At 34.9% G+C, this 15,193-nt stretch overlaps 1 protein-coding gene across 4 annotated transcripts in view; it reads right to left on the bottom strand.

Annotated features, from left to right (window-relative positions):
- The window catches only part of LOC131664196 (centrosome-associated zinc finger protein CP190), a 256,006-nt gene that overhangs the window by 99,910 nt on the left and 140,903 nt on the right, over window positions 1-15,193 (bottom strand). The gene's annotated exons all lie outside the window — the stretch shown is intronic.

Genomic DNA, 15,193 nt, shown 5'->3' with positions numbered 1-15,193 from the left:
AGAAACTAGGGTAAAGTCTATCTTTCCTTAAAATCTAACTCATATAATCATAGATATTCATTTATTATTTTATTTGAAAGTTTACATTTAGAAGCATTTTTGAAAATTGAAACAAATTCTTACTCATTAACGCGACAGATCACGAGAGTATGAACAATAATATAAATAAATGATCTAAAATAAATAAAATCTAATAAATGATATAAATAAACGAAAATCACATTATATGTACTATTTATCCTTTATTTATATATACTATATGTAAATATATATAGCAGACAAGTACAACTTTAACATTAAAAAAAAGTTTGCAAACTAGTACATATTTATTTCACATTAAAAAATAAAAACCCTTGACCGAGCACTTGCAATAATCTCTATAATTTTTTATTTATAATTAATTTGTTACTTATCAGAGTCCATCAGTTTATACTTCCTGGTATCGCTGGCTCATACTTGAACTTTGAAATTTTTCCCATAAACTCTATCAATCTAAAATAAATAAAATTGACACAAGATATTCTAGCCTTTACAACTACATTTAATACATAAAAACAATAAAGTAAAAAAAAATACTTATCTAAAATTCAATTACTTATAACTCTGAGAAGTATATTTTTTTCTAATTTAAATTTACTATTAGAATTTTAAATGTGATCATTTTTACAAAGTTTACATACTGACTCTTACTCATAACTGCAACTTAAGGGTAAAATGAGGCATATCCGTACATGAGTTTGTATAGTAAGATGGCTGCTCAAATCTTATTATGTTAGGAGATATTATTTCAACGTCATATTTATAACATAAAATATTTGATTTTGATGATAAGTTCTTTTGCAACTGACCACCAAATCTATCTTGAATAAGTAAATTATCTTTTTTAATATAAGGTTTTCAGATATTGTTAACCTATATCTCTACTATATCAATCGTTAGTTTTCTCGATTTCAAACACGTAACATCAACATTTTTATACACTTCAACAATTTACTTCATTCTGAAAGAACCCAAGATACCTTTAGATTCCTGTAAAAAATGAATACTTGTGGTATAAGATTTAATCAGAGACAGTAATTGAATATTGCGTAGTATAGCTATTTGAAACATTATTCAAATCTCTTATGTACACTTCTACAACTTTGGCTCCTTTATCTGTTAAAGTAGATTGTGAATTGATTCTGTATTCATAGCCTATTTATTCCGTGTCGATCATACAATCTAAATCATACTGTGGTATTTCAGCAGAACACTTAAGTTGGAAGTTTTTAATAGTTTCGATAATATTTTCATGAGATCTATATTTCTTTGGTTTTATATAACTAGTAATTTTTCACATTGCAATACAGTGTTTCCTTATAAATCTATTAACCCAACTTTCGAATGATGAAAAGTAAAAATTTTCAGATTCAAATTAAATAGTAGCTTTGATAACTCACACCCTTAAATTTGTAGTATATACGAGATCTGTTCAAGTATCGCGAATTTTGTATGGTTTCAAAAATTAATTATTTATTCATAAATATCTATTTTATCTCCTTCAAATCTCCCTCGGATATAATGCACTTATGCCAACGCTTGTGCCAACGTTTTTTCCAATCCTCGAAGCATTTAAAAAAATCATTTTTTGTGATCTTGTTCAGCTCCTCCTTCGATGCCATCTTTATCTCCTCAATCGTGGCGTAGCGTCGTCCTTTTATGGGCCTCTTCAGTTTTGGGAACAAGAAAAAGTCACAGGAGGGTAGGTCTGGGGAATATGGTGGCTGGGGCACCATTACTGTGTTGCTTTTGGCCAAATATTCGCGCACAAGCAACGATGTGTGAGCAAGGGCGTTATCATGGTGCAAAAGTCAGTTTTTGTTCTTCCACAAATCCGGACGTTTCTGGCTGATTGCTTCGCGCAAATTGCGCATAACTTGCAGGTAATATTCCTTATTGACCGTACTACCCTGTGGCAAGAACTCATGATACATCACGCTTCTGTAATCGAAGAAAACTGTGAGCAAAACCTTCACGTTCGATCGAACTTGGCGAGCTTTTTTCAGTCTTGGCTTATGCGGTAGATCCCATTGGAATGATTGAGCTTTTGTTTCCACATCATAACCATAAATCTATGATTCATCACCAGTTATGATCCTCTGGAGTACATTTGGGTCGTCACGGACTCAGTCCAACATCTCCTGAGCAATGTTAACGCGATGCTGTTTTTGGTCGAAGTTGAGCAGTTTTGGCACGAATTTCGCGGCGACCCGACTCATGCCCAAATCATTTGTTAAAATTGAATGGAACGAGCCAATCGATATGTTTAGATCCTCAGAAACTTCTTTTACGGTGATTCGACGATTAGCCAATACTATTTTCTTCACTTTATGAATATTTTCGTCTCTTGTTGACGTGCTCGGGCATCCGGCACGTTGTTCGTCGTTCACATCTTCTCGGTCCTCTGAGAACATTTTGTACCACCGATAAACGTTGCTTTGGTCCAAGGTAGCTTCACCATATGCCATAGTCAACATTCGGAATGCGTCCGCGCACTTTATTTTGTTTTTCACACCAAATTTGATACAGTTTCTTTGATCTATTTTTTAGAATAGGTAAAAATCGAAAACTAGCCAAAACACATCCAAGCAAATCAGCTGTCAAAAATTTATTAAACATTCAAAATGGCTGACCTTGTCAGCAGAAGTAAGGGACATGAGTACCAACATAATGCTACATAAAAATCAAAAATCAAATTTACGTAGCCCACGGAAATTCAAAATTCGTGATACTAGTTTAAAAAAACCTCGTACAGGTTTTTTCTTAATTGACTATTCTGTAAATCGTTCAAGTGTCCATTTATTTATTAGCTCATACTTATCAAAATCAGTGCTTCTTTTTTTTTCCAACTGCTTTTTTTCATCACGTCAGTTAATCCATTCTAGACAATTTGGATCTATTAATGTTCAGGATTAACTTAAGATTCCAGTAATCTTATTCTTGAACGAAATTGAAAACCCCAATGGGATAGTAGTAAATTGGTTTGTTTAGAGTGTGTGTTCTCACGTATTGCGTATGATGTGTGTGTCTTTCTGTATGCAAAGAGCGTAACTGCCGTGAGTTATCTCTCAGTTTACCCGTACTCCAATTAGGCTAGTTCTGCTCAAGATTTGCTAAACGAATTATCCAATCCCGATATACGAGGGTCGTTTGAAAAGTCCGTGCAAAAATAAAATATGTTTGATTTTTTTTAATAAATATTTTAAATTTTTCAACATAATCTCCTTTTAGGCTTATACACGTCATTCAACGCTGCTCTAGTTTGTTAATCCCTTCCAAATAATAGGATTTGTCCAAATCTGTAAAATAGGCATTCGTTTCTGCAATCACCTCCTCGTTTGACTAAAATCTTTTCCCCGCCAACCATTTTTTTCATATTAGGGAACAAATAGTAGTCCGACGGAGCCAAGTCTAGAGAATAGGGGGGATGTGAAACGAGTTGGAATCCTATCTCCATCAGTTTTGCGGCCACAACTGCTGAGGCGTGAGCTGGCGCATTGTCGTGGTGGAAGAGGACTTTTTTGTGGGCCAATCGTGGACGTTTCTCTAGCAACTCGGTTTTCAAACGATCCAATAACAATGAATAATATTCGCCTGTAATGGTTTTACCCTTTTCCAGATAGTCGATGAAGATTATTCCTTGCGAATCCCAAAAGACAGTCGCCATAACCTTCCCGGCTGAAGGAATTGTCTTTGCCTTATTCGGAGCAGATTCCTCCTTGGTAACCCATTGTTAGGCTGTTCTTTGATCTCAGGATACTACTGTGGGCAAAAAGTAAGGTGAATTTGTTTGTAAAATGAAAAATCTTTATTTATTCTTCTACATCAATGTCATCCCCTTCGAAGTAATCCCCTCCCGATAAAATACACTTATGCCAACGTTTTTTCCAATCCTCGAAACATGCCAAATAGTCCCTTTCCGGTATAGCCATCAGCGCCTTCTTCGATTCAGCTCTTATCTCCTCAATCGACTCGAAACGCGTTCCCCGGAGTGGTCTCTTGAGTTTTGGGAATAGCCAGAAGTCACACGGAGCCAAATCAGGCGAATACGGTGGTTGCGGAACGATATGCGTCGAATTTTTGGCGAAATGGTCACGAAGAACGAGTGAACGAATTGAGCGTTTTCGGTACCAAACGAGATTTGACTTTTCGTAGGCCCAAATGGTCTTTCAAAATTGTTTTCACAGATCCTTCTGATATTCCGATCATATCAGTAAGGTCTCTAACAGTCAACCGACGATCTTCGAGCACTAATTCCTTCACTTTATTGACGTGTTGGTCATCTGTTGACGTCGATGGTCGTCCGGAGCGCTCCAAGTCATCAACACGTTCTCGACCCTCTTTGAAGTCTTTGTACCACTTATAAACATTTTTCTGCGACATGGTAGAATCACCAAAGGCCTTCCGCAACATCCTCAACGTTTCCGCAGCCGAAATTTCATTCCGCAAACAAAATTTGATGGTACTTCTTTGCTCAATTAAATCAGACATTGTAAAAATCGAAACATGCACTCTTGGTCGTTTGGTAAACACAAGCGTAAATATATTACTGATGATGACATTGACATGAAATTTGTCCCAGATGTCATTCGCAGTCCTACCAACTCAAGAAAAAAAGAACTAGCCCGAAATGTTAAGCCCGCGAAGTTTAAATTGAAAATTCACCTTACTTTTTGCCCACAGTAGTATATCCATATTTCATCTACAGTGATGAAACGACGCTTAAAGTCTTGGGGATTTTGCTGGAACAGCTGCAAACCATTCTTGCAACACTTCACACGATCTCGTTTTTGGTCAATTGTGAGCAATCGCGGCACCCATCTAGCGGGTAGCTTTTTCATGTCCAAATGTTGGTGCAAAATATTATGTACCCGTTCGCTCGAGGTGCCTACAGTACTAGCAATCTCACACCCTTCACTCTTCTGTCAGCCATCACCATATCATGGATTTTATCAATGATTTCTGAAGTGGTAACCTCAGCAGGGCGTTCCAGAACGTTTAGCGTCTTTTGTGCTCATATGGCTACTCCGAAAATTTTGAAACCACTTATAAACCATTCTAATCGAAGGTGCACAATCACCATAATGTTTATCAAGCTTATGTTTAATCTTTTAAGGCGTTTCGCCTTTGAGAAAGTAATGTTTAATCAATACGCGAAATTTTTTTTCGTCCATTTTTTTACAACCACTCGATTTCTTTGATTGAAACAAATGTAAAACGCAAAGTAATTGGCCGATCTGGCTAAAACTTGGTGTGTGCTCTTCCAAGATATGCCACTAACTGAAAATAACTTTGATACGCACTAGTAGCGCCATCTCTCTGACTTTGCACGGACTTTTCAAACGACCCTCGTACACTTACAAAAGCTCCGAAGTCTTGTCAAGAATATAATAATAAGTCATTCTTATAGTGTATCAGACAGTATTATTATATTCACTGCGACTATCCACTGTATATACTCTCATAGTTATCAGGTTATGAGCCCATCACTTATAGTCACCAGTGCAGAATCTGTATTGTATGAAGTTTAGTGGCACAAATTTCAAACAATGGAAGTTTCAGATTATTCGAGTACTGATGTCACTAAAATTAAATGTCACTGAGATATTACGTTCGGTAAGGAAACTCGATCAGCCGGAGATGATAACGCTGCCATACAGAAACCATGGGATGTAAAGGACGCTAAAGCATCGGTAATTTTATCTTTCGATATGACCAGCGATTTGCTTGAGAAGTATCTCACGTGCGAAACAGCTCATGGAATATGGAACAAGTTATGTATACTATATGATGAGCGTTAGGAAAATAATAAACTTACACTCATAGATAGTTAATTTCCACTAATAGGCCAAACAATAAGAATTTTTTCGAGACATAATTCTGGACCAATAGTGCTAGCGTATAGAGTATGTCGCCTTCTCTAATTTAACATACTTTTAAACTCTCAAATATTATACCAGAATTTGTTATTAACAATTTTAAGCAGAAAATCGCACTTTTCTTGGTTTTTTCACTATAACTTTGCAAATAATGTAGCGATTACAATAGTGTCAATGCAAAAGTTGTAGATAATTGAATAATAAACATGAGATTTCGCGCGACTTTGTAACATTATTACTAGCCGAGAAAATTCCGGCTGATACACTTGTAAAAAAAAATTCTTATCTCCGTCAATTTTCAACTTGAAGAATTGAGATTCCAAGCAATAGTAGCTGGATATATTTACATTAAGTATGCGAAATCCTGATTGTGTACAACAGTTACTTTTATGCAATCAGCGTTTAATCAAATTCATGCGCAATTTTCCGTCGTTTCTTCAGTCGAAATGGCAAGCTTAATATCAATTTTAAGAACAGTTACGAAAAGTAGACGTTTTCCGCTTTAAAATTTATATTCTGGTTATGAAAAAAAATATGCAAAATAGACCAGAAACGACGCGGAAGTCCGACGTTATCGGCTGACCGCACCGAAATAGTCGAGTAATGGGGGTAGCAACGGCAGAGGAGATACGCGTATATATAGTAGTTCACGCTTCTCTTTCATCACAGTAAGCCATATCCAGCTGTGTTCCAGCATTTGAATGGAAAGAGAAAGTAAAGCGACGCTGACGGTCGTTGTGAAGTGCTCAGTAGTTGGAGAGTTACAAAAAAATCAATATAAGTGTTTAAGAAATCGCTAGTACATTAATCAAATGGAATAAAAATATACTCATGCCGCAAGTGCGACGTATGTATTACCATATATGCACGTATCTCCTCTGCCGTTGCTACCCCCACTACTCGACTATTTCGGTGCGGTCAGCCGAAAACGTCGGACTTCCGTGTCGTTTCTGTCTATTTTGCATATTTTTTTTCATAAACAGAATATACATTTTGAAGCGAAAAACATCTCCTTTTCAAAATTGTTTTTAAAATTGGAATTAAATTTGCCGTTCCGACTGGGAAGCGTCGAAAAATTTCGAATGAATTTGTTTAAACGTTGATTGCGTAAAAACTAACTGTTACACGCAATCAGGATTTCGTGCACTTAATGTAAATATCCAGCTACTCTTGCTTTGAATCTTAGCTCTTCAAGTTGAAAATTGACGGAGACCTCGTATGAATTTTTTTACAAGTGTATCATTTCCTGGGATTTGCATTTGCATTATTTGCAAAGTTATAGTGCAAAAACCAAAAAAGGTACGATTTTATGCTAACAATTGTTAATAACAGATTCCGAGGTAATGTTTGAGAGTTTAAAAGTATGTAAGATTGAAGAAGGCGACATACTCTGTACGATAGAATTATTGGTTACGAGTCTAGAATTATATCATGAAAGCCTATATACTGGTAGCTAGGTTGCTTAGTCTACCAAGTAAAATGAAGCCAAAAAAAACTGTAATAAAATACATAACAAGTTTGAAAAGCATCGTTTGCCAATTAAAAGATATAGAAGAAAATATTTACAATAATTAAATAATGGCGAAAATTCCATCAAGTTTTTCAAGTTTTTACACTGCCTGAAACAATGTAGAATTAAGAAATCAAACAATTCAAAATCCGCAAGAAAGATTACTGAAAAAAAGAGAAGAAAATCCAATTTCGGAAGAAATTTCAATTGCCACTTTTGTCTCCAGAGAGGTAAGTCGGCGATCTATGCTAGAGGTAAGCAAGGAATTAGGTATTATAGTTATAATGATAGAGGCCATTTCACGAGACAATGTAAGAAATCTAAGTAACAGATAATAAGTACAAGGTAAGCAAGCAACATTGACATCGAATAATCGTTCAAATTTCAAATTCAAATTTAATGGAGATGAAATCTAATGTCGCGTTTATCAACACGCTCAAATGTGAGTCCAATTAATTCGAGACCAATGTTGTATCGGTAGTTAGTCGCAAATTGAATATTACCGATCTAGAAGACGCTTGACTCACTGATAGTGCATGCACAAACCATATGACGCCGAGATGCGAATGGTTTCATGTGTACAGGCTTATTAAACCGTGCGATATTTGTATGGACGATACAATTTTAAATAAAAGAACTAGTGAACAGTGAATGCTTTAATGGAAAAATCGAAAAAGTTCTACAAGTTCCGTTGTTAAAGAAACATTTGTTTGCTACAGGCTTGTCAGTTCGAAAATGTTTTAGAGTTGTTTTCGAAGACTACGTTAAGATTAAGACCACGTCGTCGAATAAAACGCTAGCAGAAGGTATTAGATGTCATAATAATATATGTTGTTTGTATTTTAAAGTTATTATGATGGAAAAGCATGCTAACAACTGTAAATTTCAACAACTACATGAAAGCCTGGGACGCTTTAACCAAAGAACCTTCAAGAAAATAGTCACGAATGGAGCCATAGATAGAGTTAACGAAGTTCCAGAGAAAAGTGTTTTCTGCAAGGGCCTTGGAAAAATGCATAAATCCTCATCCACTTAAAAAAGTTAATTAAGAATATGAATACGATGTTGGAGAAAACACCTATGCTGATCTATGTGGTACCATGTCCTGTTCAATGGGTAACTTTAAATTCTTCATGTTATTAAAAGATAAAAACTCTATATAGTACATTTTTTAAAACATAAAAATGAGACACTGAATTATTTTAAGAAATTTTATAACCAAGTTGTAGTGCAACAAAGTAGAAATCTTACTTATGTAAGTGTCCGGCTTTCGATACATCAAGTCAATCGTTAGTCATGGAACTGATCCTATCGAAGTCAAAGTTCACCAGGCACTGTATCGGAGTTCGCGGCTATCGTTGACGGCTATATCCGATGATTCTCTTTTTCATCACAATCTTTAATTTGTACAGTGATAACCAGAGCTTTCATGCTATGTGAATTATAGGTCGTTTCGTTACTGAGGTCAAGCCCCTTGGCTGCTTAGATCAGAATGAACCAACAAACAGCCTAACACACGCTTGGACGATGTCGAGGAAAATAACTTATATCACAGCAGCAAGCTCAAAAAAAAGTCCTGGAAATGATCTTACATGGTTTTCCTCACAAGTTATATATCATTTAAACGTAGAATTTTTAGTTATATTTATATCCGGGGTAAAAAATAGGGATTCATATTTGAAAAAATAAATCTGACCTTGAAATGACCACGAGGAGTGTTCCAGAAATCTTCTGGATCTATTAAAGGTTCACGGAGTATTTTTTTAATCCCTGTATTAAAATCTGTTGTACGTGGACACTCTTTCCGTACATAGAGATTTTTTTCTATCTCTACTATCCAACAAACATAAGAATTCGGGATATTTTGTAAACCTGACTGCTACCCCAGAATCAGAGTTAAAATGTTAAGATCATAGCAAACTTTCCATTGATGTTCCACGTAATATATCTTTCCAATACTATTTCCAAATTTTCGTATGTTTCCTTCAACTTTATTAGATGAGCAATCAGGATAGGTGCAAACAAGGTTCCATTATATAAAAGTACAGTTTTCAGGCTCCGTTCAGAAAAGTCGATAAATAACTTGCGCTCTTCATCTTTATAAATATTAGGATTCAATTCATTCATTAACTCTATTACATTTCTAGAGAACATTGTTGAATTTTCTGTATCTTTCGCAAAGAACTCAGGAAGCTTCTTTTCATTATCTCGATAAACATAAGCTTTACTTCCCTTGGATAATGAGTTTTTCTTTTTCAATACTGGGGCTAGATACTCGACTCCATTTTTGAATAATCTGAAATATCTTATGAGATCATTCAACTCCTCTTGATTAAAAGTTTCTGAGGTCTTATTCTTGATAACGCCTGATAATATTTTTTTCAATGCATTTTTAACTTAGTAGATATTGCCTCATTGTTATTGTTATTGCCTCATAAGGGAATCATAAATAAAAACTTCAAAACGTCGTAATTACCTCAACGTCATCTTTACTCGTACTGAATGTTAATTTTAATTATCAAATAATTAATTTGATTATACAAGAGTATTAAACCTTCCAATTTGAATAAGAATGAATAATTTTCACTGGATTTAGATTCAGCGACCTTTAAAACAAAGTAGAGTGGTTTTTTGGACCAGGGTATATCTTTTTCGTTGATTTGATTTTAAGCTAATCTCAATCTAGACTCAATGGGATCAAGCGTGCCCCATCATCGAATTCAACGATGCTCAAAACGTATGAAAATTGTTGTTTAATCCTATGAAGGCATACTTTTGTATTTTTGCAATCGTCGTAGCAATTCTCAAGATATCAACATACAGTAACTTTGAAATGACATTCGAAGTCGTTATAAAAAAATCAATTTTGTATTTTAAGGTAAAATTTATGTACATTAAGAATTTGTTAGTAGCAAAGAGAGCGCAATCAATCTAAGTTTTTGTAGCAACTTTACCTTAATCACTCACTGGGAAACAAGTTCTTATAGTAATCACCACTATGTTATATTTATTACCATAAATTAAACGAATGGTCCGTTCCCCATTTAACCAACATGGGTATTTAAAAAACTAACTAAATAAAATTCCAAGAACCAATATCTAAAAAAAATTATAGATTGTAAAAATAAGTTAGTAAACGAATTTATGAATAACATGAGTGACTCTACCAATAATAGCATTCCGAAATTTAAGAATATATGTAAAAGCAAAAACGCACCATGGTAAAATGAAGACTATGAGAAAGCAATTAGCTCTGGACAGGTGAGGCAAACCTCGCTCTGGACGCCCCAGCACTTCAATAACTCATGAAAATGTTGAAGAAGTAAAACAAATTGTGTTAAAAAATCGTCCAATCGCTAGTAGAGAAGTGGCTAAAGACGTCGACATCTCTGCTGGCTCGTACCATGCACTTTTTCCGAAGTTTTGGACATGAAACGTGTAGCAGCAAAATTTGTTCCGAAACTGCTTCATTTTGAACAAAAGGACCGTCGAAGAAGCATCGCTCAAGAGCTGTTAAACGACATCAATGATGATCCTGATATGCTCAAAAGAGTTATAACTTGTGACGAATCATGGGTTTATGGTTATGACGTCGAAATTAAAGCCCAATCGTCCCAATGGAAGACTCCGGAGGAGCCAAAACCGAAAAAAGTACGTCAAGTTCGATCAAATATCAAAGTTTTGCTCACTGTTTTCTTTGATTATCGTGGTATAATACATCAAGAGTTCTTACCACAAGGTCATACGGCCAATAAAGAGTATTACGTTGAAGTTATGCGCCATTCGCATGAAGCAATACGAAAAAAACGTCCGGAATTGTGGGAAAACAATTCATGGATTTTGCATCACGATAATGCACCTGCTCAATCATCGTTAGTTGTGTCAAACTTTTTTGCCAAAAACAAAACCACAATCATGCCTCAGGTACCATATTCACCGGATATGGCCCCCTGCGACTTTTTCCTGTTCCCAAAACTCAAGAAACCCACGAAAATACGGAGGTTTGGAACGATGGAGAAGATAAAAAAATAATCGCTGGAAGAACTATACCAGAAAGTGTTTACCAGAAGTGCTTCGAGGATTGGAAAAAACGTTGGCACAAGCGTATTATATCTAAGGGGGATTACTTTGAAGGGGACAACATAAATATTGATGAATAAAAAATTATTTTTTTATAAAAATAAAAATTTACCTTACTTTTTGAACACACCTCGTAAAAAATGATAGCAAGCCATACTTAAAGAAAATTATGAAATCATTGAAAAATCTGTAAGTATAGCAAATATAACAACCTAAAAGTTTTCTTAAAATTCAAGCAATGGAAACTACCGTAAAGAATTTGTCGATCACAAAACAAACTTTCAAAAAATACTCAAATGGTACTATGACACTACAAAGAAACATTGGAACCTCTCTTCAACAACCTAATCTCACTAACAAAACTCAAAACAGCGTTAAAAAATTGTAAAAAATATAGTTAAGGTCCTCATCTAAAAATTATCATTTCCTTAAAAATTTACCAGAAATTTCATTCAGTAACCTTCTTAATATCTATAACTTGATATGGATAAGAAACAGACTTTTTTAAGAGTCTTAAGGAAAAGTAATAGTGGTCCCTATCCTAAAACTAAACAAGAATAAACTAACAAAGGTCTATATCCCTAACAAGCTGCATCTACAAAACTGAAAAAAATTTTAAATAGAATTCTACGAAAATTTTTAAAATCCAAGACATTTTTATTTTTTATTACTTTCAGTTTATTTATAATCTGTCTAATATTTTGAGACAATAAGTAAATTGTTATTGTTATTGTTACTTCAAGAACTACATCGACGTGAAACGCTGCAGAGATAAACTAGGTACGTGTATACAATAGTGTTGATTTCCTATCGTCATTCATATATAGACTCACCACCGTCACTATTTTTTTCTGAATATATGGAAATTTTATTTCTGAAAATCTTCACATGCCCGGAACTCAAATACACGACATCTTGCACAGAAGTCTGGACTCTTACCTATTGAGCCATCGTGACCCCATGTGATAAAAAAATGTTATTAGAATATGGTTATATGAATATGAAATTAAGAGAAATATTTCAGTGCGTATTCTCTTATTTTTAATTTCAAAGCGTGCATAAATCAAATAAATTCTATCTATTGGATAGATGATCAATAATATCTATTGGATTAGTTAATGGCATTATATCAACAGTCATTGCAGTGATTAAAGGAAAAATCGGTATAGCCAACGTTACCATTAAACTTCAGTCAAATCAAGAATAATATATCAAACAATTAGAATACCAATTTCAAATAATGGAACAAAATATATTACAAGACAACAATTTACTTTTTGCCTGAGTTATGCTATCACGATTCATAAAAATCAAGGTTTAAATTTGGACAATGCTGTTGTAGAAGCAGGAAACAATATTTTTATATTTTTATGGTTGAACCATTATCCCGAATTACTAAATTAGGAGGTTTGCATTTAATTAATTTTGATTCTTCTAGTATAAAAACTGAAGAATCTGTTATAAGAGAATATAATAGATTAATAAAATAATATCACACAGATCTTAACATTTATAATAATATAATACATAATGATCCATATAAAAATAACAAAATATTGACAATATATCGTCTGTTTCACGTCAAACTGCAAATTGAAACTGATAATAATAATAATAATAATATTTTCGTTGAATAATTCCATTCAACTAATACTTGACAAAAATAGCTTATCTCACGCTAAATCATGCGCACATAGTCTATTTTATCATTACTTAGTCAGAAAAAGTTTGCTTGGATGTAAGCATTAAGATATCCTTTTACAAATATTCAACAGAGATGTGACAAAAACTTCAATTAATTTAGTACCGCTTTCAAATTTTCTTAATGCTGATAAATATATGTTACTTATTCAGAAAGATTCTGTAGATTATTTTTCGGATATATGTATGAGGTTTGGAATAATAGGAAAATTTACAGAACATGAACACACAATTGGAACAAAATGCAGGGATGTGATTTAAGACCTGATCCTATTACAAGTAATTTTTTTTAAATTGTGACAAGAGCAAGCATTGCGCTTGTTCTCGTCGGTATTTTTCCCCATTTCCCCCTCTCTCGGCAAGGCACGGTGGCTAGCGTTGGGCGCATTTAAGAATGCGTCTAATGCATGGTCTTTGTTTCAGCCGACGAAGATTGCCGAGCGAGGCCGAGTCGGCCCGAGATCATTAAGTGGACGACAGAGAGAAGTGTTAGATAAAGAGAGAGACAGAGAGGGAGGCGTGCATGCCCCACGCAGGATTAGGCAGACGCGCGACGCATAATCAATTAGCGCTTTGGTCGCGAGCCGTCTAATAAGTAGGTCAAGTGGGGAGAGAAAAAGAAAACGAGGAAGCTATAGATGACGGAAGCAAGCGAGCGGGTAGACAGTACTAAGTCGGTCAGCAGTGCAGAGTGCAGAGGTAAAAGTCAACCGAACACGCAGACGCCAAGGAGCTGAGACGAGAAGCCAAGAGGGACAAAGGACAAGTACCTCTTACCAGCATCTTGCAAAGGACGCTACCTGGAAGGAGTCGGCTAGGAGTCACCCAGCGACGGCCAGCAACACCATCCGCAGGGCACAGCCAAGCCTCCCCGTTTCCGCACAGCTAAGGTCAAGGCTCTTTATTTTTTTCTTTCTCTCCCTCTCTCCCCCTCTCTCTCTCTTTAGCGGTATGGCACAGCGATTAGGTGTAATGGTCAGGTAGGTGGCAAGGTGTTAGCTCGCCGACTACCTGCTTATAATTACACGGCCGGCATTATTTGTTAAGGTAGCGTACCGTCAAGGCGATCCTTCGCCGGATGGTTTTCTCTTAGTATGAGTAGGTTAAGTCGATTTATCGTCAAGGCGGTCACCTGTCGGGCGACACGTTACGGGTTCATTGTTATTTTTGTAAACGTGGTTAATATAAGTTAATTTGTTCTTCCGTTCCATCTATTGCGTAATATGTGTTAAGAAAACCGTTGTGTTCAATAGTGTATAAGGCGTGTTTGATTGTTGTGTTCATTAGTGAGTAAGGTTTTGTAAAGTTTTTTTCTTTGGTAAATTATAATAATACGGTAAAACCATTTAATGGTACTTGAAGTGTAATTTTTAATTGTATTTCTTTACCTTTCCCTCCTCCTCCTCGATTGCTATGAACGAATGCGCCTCACTTTCCCACCTTTAAAAATTGATAACGAAGTAAATTTCGTTACACAACTTTTCCTTAAATTTAGAAATCAATGAAATATATACATTGCAGCAAGTTTTTGATGAAAATATTGACGTTTGGCGGGATATTCAAGAACATTGTCATAATAATTGTAAATATGAAAAACAAGAAAAATTATCTCTACGTATTGATTTGGATAAGATTTAGATAGTTAAATTATCGCTGTTTTCAGATAAAGATAAACTAACTGGATTTAAGATTAATGAAGTATCAGAGACGTAACTTTATATCGATGATAAATGTTTTAGAGTAATGCCATTTTTCATTTTGGACGAAATTTAGTGTACGGAGAGTATTTTAATGTACTATGCGAACTTACTAACTGGCTTAATGTTTCAAATTCTACAATCGTTAAAAAGCCATGGCTTAAAGGCTCAAAAGATATTTAAATAAAATTTTTAGAATAAGTTAAGGCCCTTAAAAAAGATTTTAACCGGTTTTATAGTTATTGTTTATTCATAAATATATTTCGTTCTCTCTAATTATATTCATT

This window comes from Phymastichus coffea, unplaced genomic scaffold, assembly GCF_024137745.1.
Source record: "Phymastichus coffea isolate CEN01 unplaced genomic scaffold, Cenicafe_Pcof_1.1 PCOF00003, whole genome shotgun sequence".
Lineage (NCBI taxonomy): Eukaryota > Metazoa > Arthropoda > Insecta > Hymenoptera > Eulophidae > Phymastichus > Phymastichus coffea.
Note: the sequence above shows the minus strand (reverse complement) of the source record. Positions and strands in the feature narration are given on the sequence as shown.